The sequence below is a fragment of the Bos taurus genome, chromosome 1 (assembly GCF_002263795.3).
Source record: "Bos taurus isolate L1 Dominette 01449 registration number 42190680 breed Hereford chromosome 1, ARS-UCD2.0, whole genome shotgun sequence".
Classification (NCBI taxonomy): domain Eukaryota; kingdom Metazoa; phylum Chordata; class Mammalia; order Artiodactyla; family Bovidae; genus Bos; species Bos taurus.
In genome coordinates this window covers 149,046,956-149,061,903 of record NC_037328.1, presented here as the reverse complement: position 1 = coordinate 149,061,903, position 14,948 = coordinate 149,046,956, and the positions used below count along the sequence as shown (strand labels likewise).

At 47.8% G+C, this 14,948-nt stretch overlaps 1 protein-coding gene and 1 long non-coding RNA gene across 3 annotated transcripts in view; both read left to right on the top strand.

Moving 5' to 3' along the window:
• The window catches only part of HLCS (holocarboxylase synthetase), a 214,740-nt gene that overhangs the window by 180,852 nt on the left and 18,940 nt on the right, over positions 1–14,948 (top strand). The gene's annotated exons all lie outside the window — the stretch shown is intronic.
• On the top strand, positions 4,024–6,092 carry LOC112448077 (uncharacterized). The gene is made up of 2 exons (XR_003036443.2): positions 4,024–4,923; positions 5,551–6,092. It is a non-coding gene; the product is annotated as an uncharacterized lncRNA (long non-coding RNA).

Here is a 14,948-nt window from a genome sequence, read left to right as displayed (position 1 = left end):
AGGGTTCGCTCACCAGTTATTACTACCCAAGGCAGTATGTCTCATTCTGTGAAAGAAAGGGCTTGAACCATGTGGGACTTTCAGACGTTTGTCTCTCATGAAATAATAATTTGTTTATTGAGCCATAAAGGAATCACGGTCCCAAATTTCCTAGCTTCGGTTAGAAACATCCATAGTCATTCTTCGTATGTGTGTGAAGTATGTACTATATGCTTGGCAGTGTGTGTGGCACAGAAACTGTGAAGTCGATTTCAGCGCACATGCATTTACTTGTGTCCAACTCTTTGCAACCCCATGGACTATATAGCCTGCCAGGCTTCTCTGGCCATGGGATTTCATACACAAGAAATACTGGAGTGGGTTGTCATTTCCTCCTCCAAGGGGATCTTCCTGATCCAGCTTGTGTCTTCAGCAGGCAGATTCTTGACCATTGAGCCACCAGGGAAGCTGTCGATTTCAGTAATTTGTGTCAAAGGTTGTTAGTACTTTGGCATCTGCATACTGTCATCATTTGCTCCCATTTTGAATATATTAAACTGTGTTTGAAGGCATGAGCTGCTCTGGAGGAGACCCCTGTGTTTCCAATTCCTTCCAGCCCTGCTGTGCCCACGAGTTCACAGATGCTTGTCACTGAGCACCATCCATATTTCTTAAGCATAACAAGAGACGCTGCTGCTGCTGCTGCTAAGTCACTTCAGTCGTGTCCGACTCTGTGCGACCCCAGAGAGGGCAGCCCACCAGGCTCTGCCATCCCTGGGATTCTCCAGGCAAGAACAGTGGAGTGGGTTGCCATTTCCTTCTCCAGTGCATGAAAGTGAAAAGTGAAAGTGAAGTCGCTCAGTCGTGTCCAACTCTTCGCAACCCCATGGACTGCAGCCCACCAGGCTCCTCTGTCCATGGGATTTTCCAGGCAAGAGTACTGGAGTGGGGTGCCATTGCCTTCTCCGAACAGGAGACGCAGTTCTACCTTTTTTTCCATGTTTGCAGCCCAGGTGTGATGACATCCCACTGTTTCCATGCTTTGTGGTTTTAAAAAGAAATCAGGGGTTTCTAAAGTCTTAGCCTGGCGCCTCAGCCAGAGAAGCAAAGTCAGATGTCTTCCTTTCGCTGGACTTACTCACTCCCCTGCTGACCTTTCATGGTCTGGTCTCAGGGCTGTAAGTACCATCTCCACAATAATGGTTCCCAAATGAGTGTGTGCATGCTAAGTCACGCTAAGTTGCTTCAGTCGTGCCTGACTGTTTGAGACCCCAAGGACCATAGCCCACCAGGCTGTCTATCCATGAGATTCTCCAGGCAAGAATACTGCAGTGGGAGGGAGGTGGGAGGGGGGTTCAGGATAGGGGACGCATGTACATCCATGGCTGATTCATGTCAATGTATGGCAAAAACCACTACAATATTGTAATTAGCCTCCAATTAAAATAAATTAATTAAAAAAAAAGAATACTGGAGTGGGTTCCCATTTCCTTCTCCAAGGGATCTTCCCAACCCCTGGATCAAACCTGGGTCTCTTAAATCTCCTCACTGGCAGGTGGGTTCTTTACCACTAGCTCCACCTGGGAAGCCTGACCGCCATGTGAGTCCTTTTAAACACAAATCAGACTTATCATCTTTCTGCTTAGAAGGCCTCAGGATTGCTGCTTCCTTTATTCAGTATAAAAATCCGGAATCCAGACCCACAAAGCCCTAACCTGCCTTCTCCATGCCCCCCTGTACCCCCCAGCTCACATGCCTTCCCCTGCACCCCCCAGCTCACATGCCTTCCCCTGCACCCCCCAGCTCACATGCCTCCCCCTGCACCCCCCAGCTCACATGCCCCCCTGCACCCCCCAGCTCACATGCCTCCCCCTGCACCCCCCAGCTCACATGCCCCCCTGCACCCCCCAGCTCACATGCCCCCCTGCACCCCCCAGCTCACATGCCCCCCTGCACCCCCCAGCTCACATGCCCCCCTGCACCCCCCAGCTCACATGCCCCCCCGCACCCCCAGCTCACATGCCCCCTCGCACCCCCCAGCTCACATGCCCCCCTGCACCCCCAGCTCACATGCCCCCCTGCACCCCCAGCTCACATGCCTTCCCCTGCACCCCCCAGCTCACATGCCCCCCTGCACCCCCCAGCTCACATGCCCCCCTGCACCCCCCAGCTCACATGCCTTCCCCTGCACCCCCCAGCTCACATGCCCCCCTGCACCCCCCAGCTCACATGCCCCCCTGCACCCCCAGCTCACATGCCCCCCTGCACCCCCCAGCTCACATGCCTTCCCCTGCACCCCCCAGCTCACATGCCCCCCTGCACCCCCCAGCTCACATGCCCCCCTGCACCCCCAGCTCACATGCCTTCCCCTGCACCCCCAGCTCACATGCCCCCCTGCACCCCCAGCTCACATGCCTTCCCCTGCAAAACGCACTTAGCACCTTGGTCACTTTGTTCTTCCTCTGACGGTTCTGCGCCTTTGGCCTTCCTGTCCACACTGCCTGAGCTCTCCTCTTTCAGACACCTTCTCGGCGAACTCTCTCACTGCCCTTCTGCGGTCTATCAAAGGTCTGATCAGCAGAGTCTTGCTTGACCTTTCAACACAAAAACAACACCCTGTCCCTGTCCCTTTCTTTCCCTGTCACTCTTTTATTTTAACCACGTTGACAATCTTGTATTTACCTGTTAATTTGCACACCACCCCCTCACTGCCATGCCCACCCCTCTCCCCTAACAGGAGTGCTTCGTCGGGAGCAAGGACAGAGCATTTTCACTGTAACAACCCATCTAGAGCCTGGATGAGGGCCTGGCACGTAGTCCGCATTCGCTGAACTGGACGTATCCAGGCCGATGTGACCCAAGGAGCTTAAGGAGCTTGCCCCTTGGGAAAAGTTGTTCCAGGGAGTCCACAATGGGCGGCCCCGTTTGCATCTAGGGTGAGCTGGAGAACACATTCTATGGAAAAGCAAGCTGCTTTTTACATAGGCATGTCATGGGCTCCAGCTGTCTGTCCATGTAGGTCCTAACTTAGCGGACCCTCATAGCACCCCTATGAATGAGGCAGCAGTTACCCCCATTTGATAGCTGACGAACCTGAGGCTCACAGAGGTTATGAAGTTGCCCAGGATTCTTGGCTGGAAATATCGGAGACAAGAGAAACCGACCATTTGTTCTAACAGTGTCTTTTCTCACTGCAGGCATATTTCTTTGGAGTCTGATTTATGTTCAACATTTTCGCAAATTTTCCATGATTTCTACTCCGTAATTCTCGTGTGTATTTGTTTCAATATAAAAATACTACCTTAACCTATCTCTGGGCTTACTCAGTGTTTTGCTTCTTGGAGTAACTCGAATGCACTAGTGAGGATGCACCCTGTTATCCTGTGTTTTCGTGAACCCTCTGATGGGCACGAGCCTCGGGGTGTTCTTAACAGATTGTGAGAAGGCTTCTCTTCCCGGAGGCTTTCCGCCATCTTCCTTTTCCCTCCCTTGGCTGTAGTTCCAAGAAGCACCACGTGTCTTAATAGTGCCATGGTTCTGAGATGAGACAATAGCTGTAGGTTTCATTATTTGAGAGCATTTATTTGATGTGGCTACCAGGCTTCCCCAGGTGGCGCTAGTGGTAAAGAACCCATCTGCCAATGCAGGAGACTTAAGAGAACGGGGTTTGGTCCCTGGGTCGAGAAGATCCTGTGGAGGAGGGCACGGCATCCCACTCCAGTACTGGTGCCTGGAGAGTCCCATGGACAGAGGATCCTGGCAGGCTGCGGTCCATAGGGTCACAAAGAATCAGACATGACTGAAGGGACCTGGCACTCACATACCAGGCATGCCTTGTGCTAGCTCTGTGACTCTGAATGAGTAACTTCAGCTTCTCCATCTGCAAGTGGGGTTGCATTAAGATCAATACTGTTCCCCAATGTGGAGCCGCGTCCTGAGGATTGAATGAGATCACCAGCAGGGGCTCACCTGGGCTGATGGAATGAAACCAGTTGCAGATGAGGCTCCTCCTCGGCGGGAATCCCAGGAAAGCGTCACTGTTGCAGGTCTGTCAAAACCAGAGGAATGGCAGTGATTTCCTGTGGCTCCACCCAGTCCTCTGCCCTATAACAACCAGCTGTTTGTCAGCAGGTGGCAGCTGGTCCCAGAGCAAGCTTCGTCTTCGTGCCTTGTGACCAAAAAAAAAAAAAGGCTGCCGGCCCCCAGGGATTAGCTCTGGGCGCCGGTGGAGTGGCCGCCCGGTGATTTAACCAGGGTCCTTTTGCAGGTTTCACTCTGGGCACCTGGCTAATGGGATGGGGATTTAGGGACCCGGCAACGAGACTGCCTTTTCCTGCTCCGCGCAGCATAGTCCTGCGTGCCTTGGCCACAGGCAGCCTGGGTGTCAAGGCGCACGCTCCTGCCTTTACACGGCTGCGCCGTGCCTTCCTGGACACTGCTTTTATTTTGCCGCTTTTCCTCTGGGGTGGTGGGGGAGTCACTGCGGAAACCTGCTCCATCCATTCCAAGTGGCCCTTTCTAAGTGATGTGAGAACACCCTTTCTAACCTGGCGTTTTTTTCATCCTTTCCCCCCTCTTTGCTTTTTTCTCTTCCCTTTGCAAAGATGTTTTTTTCTTCGGGGGGGGGGGTGCTCCCCACAAGGTTTCTGAAGCCACGGAAACTGAATCCTTGTGCTTCTCGCAAACAGGCCCTTGTGACGCAGCCGCACTCCACGTGGCCCCGTAGCCCCCTGCTCACGTGGCCCCGTAGCCCCCCCGCCCTGCTCACGTGCCCCGAGAGGGCCGGCCTTCCAGGGTGCCCAGGTGGTGCTGGTCTGAGCCCCAGCCTGGCCGTTGGCGGTTTCCCCATCACTCTCTATTTCTCTCATACGGTGCAAACCCAACCTAGAATAGGTTACATTTAATGGGGTGAGAAAAATCCACACTGGAAGAGAAAAGTCGCAGGTGAGGTCAGACTGCTTCCTCCTGGGAGGGCAAACGATCGTCTCCCCTCTGGCTCCCACAGCGAAAATTCTCCTACAAAAGAGCTCTTTTTATGTTTGATGTATTGCTTTTAAAAAACAAATCCTTCATGTTTTTTTCATTTTTGGTTCATACCTCTTGGCCGACCCAGCAGGAATTTGGCAGCTGAAGGCGATGCTTCTCGCAAACGCTCAAAGCTGCCTCGCTGAGAGTCACTGGCTGCTGCGGGGGACTGGGTGCCTGGCCCGGAGGCGGGCTGGGAGGGCTGGGCGTGCCATTCCAGTCTGCAAGAGTTAAAGGGCTTAGCAGTGTGGACACAGACAGTGTGGCGTGGGGGCTCCTTACACAGTTTTTGCTAGTTGCTCTATGTCTGAAATTTATTTATAATCGAGTATTTTTTAAGAGTTACCCAAGGCACAGCAAGGTATGTATGGATTTTGTTTTGGACAAGCCCATACCTTGCTATTTTTTCCCAGTGTGAAATCTCTTCTACTATGATTCATGTTCCAGAAGATCTCCAAGAAGTTATATTTAACCCACTTTAAATATAAGCAAGCTCAAACAAAGGCACACCTTAATTTATTACTTCATTTTATTCTATTTACAAAGCACACTGTCCAACACCTGAATTCGTTGCTTTTTAAAAAAACAGAAGCCAAGCCAGTGCCACTTCAACAATTCTGCTGACTCCGTAATTGTTTTTAAATGGAGAGAACACCAGAATTACCATCTTGTGCTTCTGGAAACTCAAGCGTTCTGCAGGCTGAGGAATTGACGGCTTGCCAGAAGGGTTATACAGCATCGCCTGACCCTCGTTCCAGTGCAGACAGCCCCCCTTGCTTGTCTGAGTCTTGACAGACCAGATTGGAACATTCCTGCTGCCTTCTGGATCTTTCTTTGTGGATGAGTAGAAACATAAGACTCAGAGAAAAGCAGCCAAACACGGACTATGTCATTGCGATTATTTTTGTCTTTACTCTGAATATAGGAGCCAAGATGACATCATAGGGCCCTACTTTACAATTCCTTGAACTTCATTTTTCACCCACTAAATTAGCCACCAGAAAAAAAAAAAACACAGAACCCAAACAAAAACCCATGTTTTTCAAGATGGGCAGAGATATAATAAAACAGGTATGGATACTCTTAAATCTTGTTTTAAATCTTGGTGGACATGCAAATTGGAAAATCCTTTCAAAAAGCAATTTGGAAGTAGGCATCAGGAATCAAAGATCATATTCTTTGACCCAATAATCCTACTTCTAGTAATCTAGAAATAGTCAGGTATATGCGAAAATCCATCCTCTGGAAGATTTATAATCAAATAGGAATAGTACACAATCAGTAATTTAATTTATAATTAAATAAATAGTACACAATCACTGGGAATGTTATCCATCAACAGAAAGACTAACAATGTAGAGAAATGGCCAGAGCCATTAAATTATAGTTAGAAGATTAAAACCTTTGAAACGTACATGCATGAAAGGACTAGAAAATATGGGAAATATGGGAAAGTAATAATAGTTGTTAGGATAAATAATTAAAGCTTTCATTTCTGTTTTCCAAACTACCTATATAGTATGATTACTTTCATAAATTAAAAATCCTGCATACCTCTAACCATTGTTAAGGGAAAATATTAATTTAACCGCCATGAATTTAGAATTTACGATTACTATCTGGACAGAGGTTAAATTGGAATTTCCTCTGTTGATGGGCACAGACAAAATTATAGGCAAAATATTTAAATTACTTTCGTAGTTTAAGCCCAGTCATTTTTTTTTTTTTAGCATACTTTAGTTAACTGAATTCATTTGTAAGAAGTAGAACTGTATTAGAAGACTTTTTCCCCACCACACCAGACTACCGTTGTCTGACTCAACATTTTCATTCTCTTTTTGACAATTACTGGAGGAGGTGGTGTGGAAGTGTTTAAGAAGAAAAAGCAGGTCATGTCAGATGGCGTGCATGGCTGTAGGAAATGGACTGTTTTGTTGCCCTTTTCTAATAGGACAATCGATGCATTCATTTGCTAACTGGAGGGACTCTCTCATACCCACTAGAACTTTCTTTTTCGAAGAATATACTCCTCACACTGCCCTGCAAAAACAACAAAATCCACTGCCAGCAAGAACTGCATACGGCTGCACCCCAGTTTATAGGAAAAGGGGTGACTGCAATCAGAGCTCCCGCCCCTGCTCCAGAGTATCATGACTTCATCTTTACCAAAGATGTTATTCATCCTCGCTAAAAAATCCTCTGAGTTTTTATAACTTCAGGATACTTTTAATAACACACTCCTTTTCTATAATGACCTCCGACTGTAACCCAGTCCATAAACCTCTCTCCCAGACCCCGCCCTGAAGGCCTCCTTAGCCCCCCGTTACAGACGGGGTCTGCAGGGGGAACTTTCGTCTTCCTCCTTGCCTTTTAATGCTTATCGTAAAAAGCGGTCTGAGAAGTTCCAGGCAGCTTCATTACATGGAGGCACACCAGCAATCTCCATTTCATTAGGATGCTAAGTTCAGCCCACCGCTCTTGGCTCGCCTGAGGGTCATTCGCTGGAGCAGCGTGAGCAGCAGGTCCGAGGTTCTGTCGATACCATGATCCGCAGAAGAACCAACTCTGGTCCTGCGTGCTCCGCTGCTTTGCTCTGCGCCTATGTGTCCCAGCAGCATGTGGACCCAGGTCACTGGGCGTGGTGGGTCATCGTCCGAGGTATCCTGCAGATTGGCTGGCTGTGTGTGTGTCCCTCGAGGTGCATTGTGCAGGCATTTAGGATGGTTGCAGAGGGGACGTGTGCACAGTACCGCTTCAGGAAGACCAAGTGCCATCCCTAGGAGATGCCATGGTCTTATGGGGCGTGATGACCAAACAGCTCACTAGACGGAGTTGAGTGCATGCAACAGAACGGAAACAGAAAAACCTGTGACCCAACTCCAGGCAAGCCGAGCTATAACAGTCAAAGAAATATACGCTGGGCTGCTAGGATCCACTGGGAACCCTGACAACCCTCATAGTTAATGGACACCATTAACTAGGTCACTCTTGAGAGTCCCTTGGACAGCAAGGAGATCCAACCAGTCCATCCTAAAGGAAATCAGTCCTGAATATCATTGGAAGGACTGATGTTGAAGCTGAAACTCCAGTACTTTGGCCACCTGATGATGGGAAGGACTGACTCATTTGAAAAGACCATGATGCTGGGAAAGATTGAAGGCGGGAGGAGAAGGGGATGACAGAGGATGAGATGGTTGGATGGCATCACCGACTTGATGGACATGAATTTGAGTAAGCTCCGGGAGTTGGTGATAGACAGGGAAGCCTGGTGTGCTGCAGTCCATGGGGTCGCAAAGAGTCGGACACGACTGAGTGACTGAACTGTACTAACTAGATAACAGCAGAAATGGTTTCTGGTCTTGTCTTCAGCACAGCCAGTCTTGGCCTTAATCGGCCTGGGGATGATGAGCACCAGCGTTAGGCAGCCCTGGATGGCTTTATCAGGTGTTTCCAGGGTCTTTTCTCTTAATCTTCTTTACAGTCAGTGATGTAAGAAGGAGACATCAGATGATTCCTCTTTTTCCAGAATGTCTTTATGAGAGAGCACCTTGGGTGGAGAATGCCTGTGTTAATCCAGAGCGCTCAAGTTGCCAGCTCTCCTTGAGGGCTCACTGTGGGGAGTGGTCCATCTCTTATCCCAGTGGGTTAACTAAAGACTGCAGTGTGCTCGGTACTCTGCTCAGGGTGCCCATGCAGGGTGACCTGTTCCTTCCTCCCAGGGCCCTGTGAAGAGATAAAGCCCAGTTTTATGCACAGGGACAGGGACTTGGCATAGACAGGTGACCCCAGGGATGCACCCCCCCCCCAGCAAAAGCACCTACGTTGGGTTTTCTGTGATCCCCACTGTGGTAGAGGATCCCTGCTCCAGCAGCCCCTCAGGCTGGTCGAACCAAGTGCCCCCTAAATGGTGGTTGTGCTGGAGCTGGAATGGCCTGGCACTCTCTCAAAGGCAGACACTCCATTGCCAGTTTTCTGCTAAGATGAAAATGGTATTGGCTGAAAAGTATTGACTGAAACTCCGATACTTAGGCCACCTGATGTGCAGAGAACTGACTCGTTGGAGAAGACCCTGATGCTGGGAAAGACTGAGGACAGGAGGAGAGGGGGATGACAGAGGACGAAATGGTTGGATGGCATCACTGACTCAGTGGACATGAGTTTGAGTAAACTCTGGGAGTTGATGATGGACAGGCAGGCCTGGCGTGCTGTGGTCCATGGGGTTGCAAAGAGTCAGACACGACTGAGCAACTGAACTCACTGACAATGGTGCCCCATCCCACCTGGGAGACGCCCTTAGAAGAGCATCCCGAGTTACATCAGGGCTTGGAGCAGAAGTGACAGTGCCCTAGTGCCCACCAACCAAGGCCAGCTTAGTTTCCACACGTGTTCACATCTTTAAATGCAATCCATGTGCCTTGTCCTCTGTCCCCCGACTCTACCCTTCAGGAAGTGAGCCATCTCCCCCTTACTCTTGATGCCTCTTATTGTCCCTAGGACTTAGATGGCCCGCATGGCCTTGTGTTGCTGACTGTCCTTGCTGCCGAGGTCTTTTTCTCCTTGGTTTGATTAAACATTCAATGAGAACACACCATTATGTAACGTTTCTTCGCATATATCTTCCATATATCTAACATGGCATTTTAATTAACAGGAATCCAGTAACTGTATTTATTATTAAAAACTCCGCCCTGTTGGACGTACTCTGTTATGGTTTCAGATGGTTCAGGATGCCTTTAAAAAAAGTTTTTTCAAAGGAAAAGGAAACAAAGAAAATGCATGGGAAAGATTTATGTATTTAGTTGGGGGAGGGGGAAATTAAACTCCTCATAATAGTTTTTAAATTAAATTTCATACTCGTCCAAATCCTTTCCTTCTCCACCCCTTCCTCTGATATTCCCTCACTCATTAAAGCATAGGATTTTGATGGTATTCACAGGGAAGCTGATTTACTGGAATAAAGAAGTTCTTTAAGTTTTAAATTTTGGAACGCTCCCAGTGTGTCTGAACCCGGGTTTCAGATTTTACTGGCATTTTGTTGGCAGAGCAGTCTTTGGAGCCCGTCCTTATTTGAGCATGTTTCCTAACACCTTTGGCGGTATGGTACTATGTTTTTTAGATTTAAAAAAAAAAAAAGAAGTTTAAATAGAAAAGCATATATAAACATATGCAGAAGATTGATTCTGAAATGTCCAGCAAAATAAAAGGACAGTGAAACTCAAAAGTTATCAAATGAGAAGCACTTTATTTTTAAAGCAAGGAAATTCTTTTTTTTTTTTAATATTTAGTTGTAGTTGCACTGGGTCTTAATCGCTGGATGTGGGCTTTCTCCGGCTGCGATGAGCAGCAGCGCCTCTCGAGTTGCAGCGCGCGGCCTTCTCACTGCCGTGGGGTCTCTTGTTGTGGAGCCTGGCTTCAGTAGCTGCTGCCCGTGGCCTCAGCAGCTGTGGCTCACGGGCTCAGTTCCCCCGTGGCAGGCAGGATTCTCCCGAACCGGGGATCGAACCGCTGTCCTCTGCATTGCAAGGCAGCTTGCTAACCACGAGACCACCAGGGAAGCCCGAGAAAGCGCTTCCTTTTTAAGAGGTAGGGGATGAAGACAAGGATACCAGGAGAGGAGTGTTTTCACGACAAACCCTAGGAAGGCTGACGTTTCATCTGTGTGCCTTCTCCTCTCCACGCACAAGCGTCCTGATGACTTAGGGTTGAGAATACTGTACCTCCACTGCCCTGGGCACGTGGTGGGGATGGGCAGTCACAAGGACCACAGACAGAGTCCAGCTGAGGCGATGGGAAAGCTTGTGGAGGTGAGGGAGGGTGATAGGCTTTATGTGTGGAGGGTCTCTAGAGATGCCGCAGAAGGAATCCCTTGTCACCCCTGGGTCTGAAGGGACAAGGGATGAAATAGTATCTCCCAGAACCCCCTGGAGAATCTGTGTGAGTAGAGACTGAGTCCCAGCGCTGGGAAAGAGGGAGTGAGATGCTCTGAGACCTAAAGCTCGTGTTCTACTCAATGAGACAGGAACAAGGGCAGTTCTAGTCAACAACCCGCACTTCCGTTTAACATCATCCTAGAAATGTTGGCCAATTCAGACGGACAAGAGTAGTCAATTAGAAGCATACAAACTGAGAAAGGGCTTCTCTGGTTGCTCAGTGGTAAAGAGTCTGCCTGCCAAAGCAGGAGCCACTGGTTCGATCCCTAGGTCGGGAAGATCCCCTGGAGGAGGAGATGGCAAACCACTCTAGTATTCTTGCCTGGGAAGTCCCATGGACAGAGGAGCCTGGTGGGCTACAGTCCAGGGGTCGTAAAAGAGCCCAATATGGCTTTATGAGAAAATAACAGCCACCAAAATGGAGAGAGAAGTAAAACTATCTCTCCTTGCAGCTGATATGATAGCATACCTGGGAAACCTTAGAGAATCAATGACAAAACAAACTAAGAATTCAGTAAGGGAGCAGGCTATAAAATGTTCTACTAGCAAGGAGCCCAAGCAGAAACCAATCTCGGGTCAACAGAGTTGGATTGGGGAAGCAGGGGGCTGGAAAATGACCATTTGAAGGAAAATCTGTTCTAGAATTGGACTCTGCACCAGGTTTGGTTCATGGGGACGATATACCCAGCATATCATGGAGCAAAGCCCTGCATTAAAGAAAGAGGCCCCTTGTCCCATTGAGTGAAGAGTTAAGCTGGTGCTAAGCTTCCTGGTCGAGCAAGCTCTGGCACGCTGCTTGCTCTCTGCGGGGTGGGGTGCATGAGAGGCTCCAGAGAGAGGTCTGAGCACGAGAGGGGAGAAGGGTGACATCTAGGGCAGCAGGGTGGTGAAAGGATCAGTGGTTTGGGGGCCAGCTGGCAGGGGCAGAGATTTCTTCCTTGTAATTACCCTTGAAATGGCAACCATCTTGGGGTGGAAAAACCAGTGCCCAGGAAGGGCCTTTAAGTGGCAGGGTGGAGCCTCCCTTTCTAGAGGAAGAAATTCATTACCTTCACGTTGCTTTGTCTGCCCAGATGTTTCAGCAGCCACTTGGCTCTGCAGGCAAGGAAACTGCTTATTACAGTGCTTTATGTAAATCTAGTTAGGAAAGAATAGAATGTTTGAGACTGAACGTGTATAGAGCAGGGAAGAATACCTCTGCAGACACGCGCCGCAGACGTAATGGACTTTGGAGCAAGCGTGGTGGTGTTTGGTTTTTAAACATTTAGGACGACACTATTTCCATTCTTAAAAAAGGACCCCATTTTGATTTTACTCTTGAATATAAATTTTCATAACTTTTCAGAAAAAGTATACCTATGAACAGATATAAGCCATTCCTTGCTCCTAGACAGGACAACTCAACACCCCAAGATGTCAGTTCTGTCCAAGGGCACAGGTTCAGTCCCTGGTCAGGGAACTAAAATCTGATTCCGCATGGCCAAACACAAGAAAATAATCACTGACAAAGTGGTGACTTTCTGTAAGGGAGCACGAGAAAGAAAAATATGCAGTTATCTGTTCCCGTGTTCAGAAAGAATCACGAGAACAATAAACCGGAAACTAAGACTAGCTGAATTGTTAATTGTAGAAAGAAGTTTGATGGGAAGACTTAAGTAGAAGGAATAAGTGGGAGGAAAGTGACACTTCTCAGAGTTTCCTTTTCTGTACAGTTTTAACTCTTGGGATCAAGTTAAAGAATAAAGAAACAGGAATGGCAGGGTGACCCTGTGATGGAACACAAAAGTGCAGTTCAACCTCACCTTGTTTCTGAAGACTAACATAGCTGCGCTCGGGTAAAAGAGAAAAAGAACAAACCCTATGAACTTTAAAGCACAGTCGCTGACTATATACCCTCAGGCTAAAGACAAGACCTGGAGAAGCCTAGTTAGTGCATTTGTTCTTCACAGTAGCACAGGTCAGCAATTCTGAAACCACTTTCTGTGTGTCAGAGTGTTGAGCAAATAAGTAAATATATTTGAGATAATGGGAGCCAGATTTCTCATTATTTGAGAAGGAGGTTACAAATACAGAAAGGGGGAGAAGAGGAACTTCCCTGGAGGCCCAGTGGTTAAGATTCCATGCTTTCAATGCAGGGGCTGCAGTTTCCAACCCTGGTTGGGGAACTAGGATCCCACCTGCTGCTCAGTGTGGCAAAACAAAGTGAAATAAAATAATAAAATAAAGGAGAGTAAAATGGACCTGGTGCTGTTGGGTTGGAACTGAGAATTTTCAATTAATTAATGGTGTTGGGTTTTTTTTTTAATTCATGGGTTTTAGGATGGCTGGACAGATGGAAAAAAAGGAAGGAAACATATGCACTTTTTTGTTCTTTCCTAACACCCAGATTTGTTTTTTAAACACCATTCTCCTCTAAAAGGAACTATAGCTCCTTGGAGAAAAGACCAGGTCCTGGGCTGGTCCTGGGAAAGTTCAGGATGGGTGTGGAACCTCTTCTTATTGCCAAAAAGTAAGGAAGTGCTGAAAGATGACAGGGCTTTGTCAGCAGCAGACAGACATCAGCTTGAAGAAGCTTCTACTTGCCAAATCTGGGGTAATAGGGGCATGAAAATAAACAATGATAGGAAAAATCTACGGAATAAAGAAGACTCCACAAGTTCACTCTGCTAGAAAGGAAGAAAGAAAAGCATGTGCGAGGAGAATAAAAAGCTCTTCCTTATAGTAGCTTGCAACAAGTACACCTGGAGGAAATGATGGAGTCAGAGAAACCACTCTTTAGCAGCATCCAATAAATAACTGATGTGAATAAAATCATCATCTACAGATGCTAAGACTAGTAGATTAAATTTCATGGGAAATGGGATATTTGTCTCCCCACAAGTACTTAATTAACTACAGTGGGAAACTGGCAGCTTGGCGGTGGAAACCCCCTCGCACACCCCACCTTACCCAAGTGGGTCAACGGTAACGCACCAGTCCTGGGGCCGGCAACACCAGGTGCTTCCTGACGCGGGGCATTGAGAAGGTGGTGGTTGTTTAGTCGCTAAGATCCTGTGCTGGAAGAGACCTAGGGCAAGAGGAGAAGGGGGTGACAGAGGATGAGATGGCATCATACACCCAAGACATGAATTTGAGCAAACCCCAGGAGATAGTGAAGGACAGGGGAGCCTGAAGTGCTGCAGTCCACGTGGTTGCAAAGAGTCGGACGTGCCTGAGTGACTGAACAACAGCCACGATGATAGGAGATGTACCACGCTGACATAAGATGTTAATTATAGGGAAACCCGCTGGGGTGTGGTTGCGGGAGTATATGGAACCCTGTGCGTTCTGCTCAGTCTTTCTTTCATTCTTCAGGGTCTCGTCGTCGTTGTTGTTTTGGTCACACTGTGTGGCGTGCAGGGGTCTTAGTTCCCCAACCAGGGATTCACCCGGTGTCCCCTACGGTGGGAGCTCGGAGTGCCAACTACTGGACCCCCAGGGAAGTCCCTGATTTTTTTTTTTTTTTAAATAAACCTAAAGCCACTCAAAAAATAGAGTCTATTAATTAAAATAAATTCTAGATTGTGACACAAGCATTATATGAAATTCAGATTTCTGTGTCAGTAAAATTTCATCGAAACACAGCCAGACGTATTTACATGTTGTGTATAGTTGCTTTTGTGCTTAGACAGAAGGGTTGAATAGTTGCCATGGAAACAGTGTGGCTCACAAAAGACTATATAATATTTACTGTCTAGTCTTTACAGAAAAAAGTTTGCTGATCCCCGAGTTCGATAACAGTGTTGTGCCAATGTCAAGTTCTTGATTTTGATCATTGTATGTTGGTTAATGTTAAATCATACCCTTACTTTTTCGGAAAGATACACCGAAGAATATAGGGATAAAGAGACATTATGGCTGCAACTTACTCTCACATAGTTTGGAAAAAACAATTATGGACAGACTATGGAGTATCCTATGTGGTAAAAAAGTCAACATTTGGGAAATCTGGGTGCTGGGTGAAGTTCAGTTCAG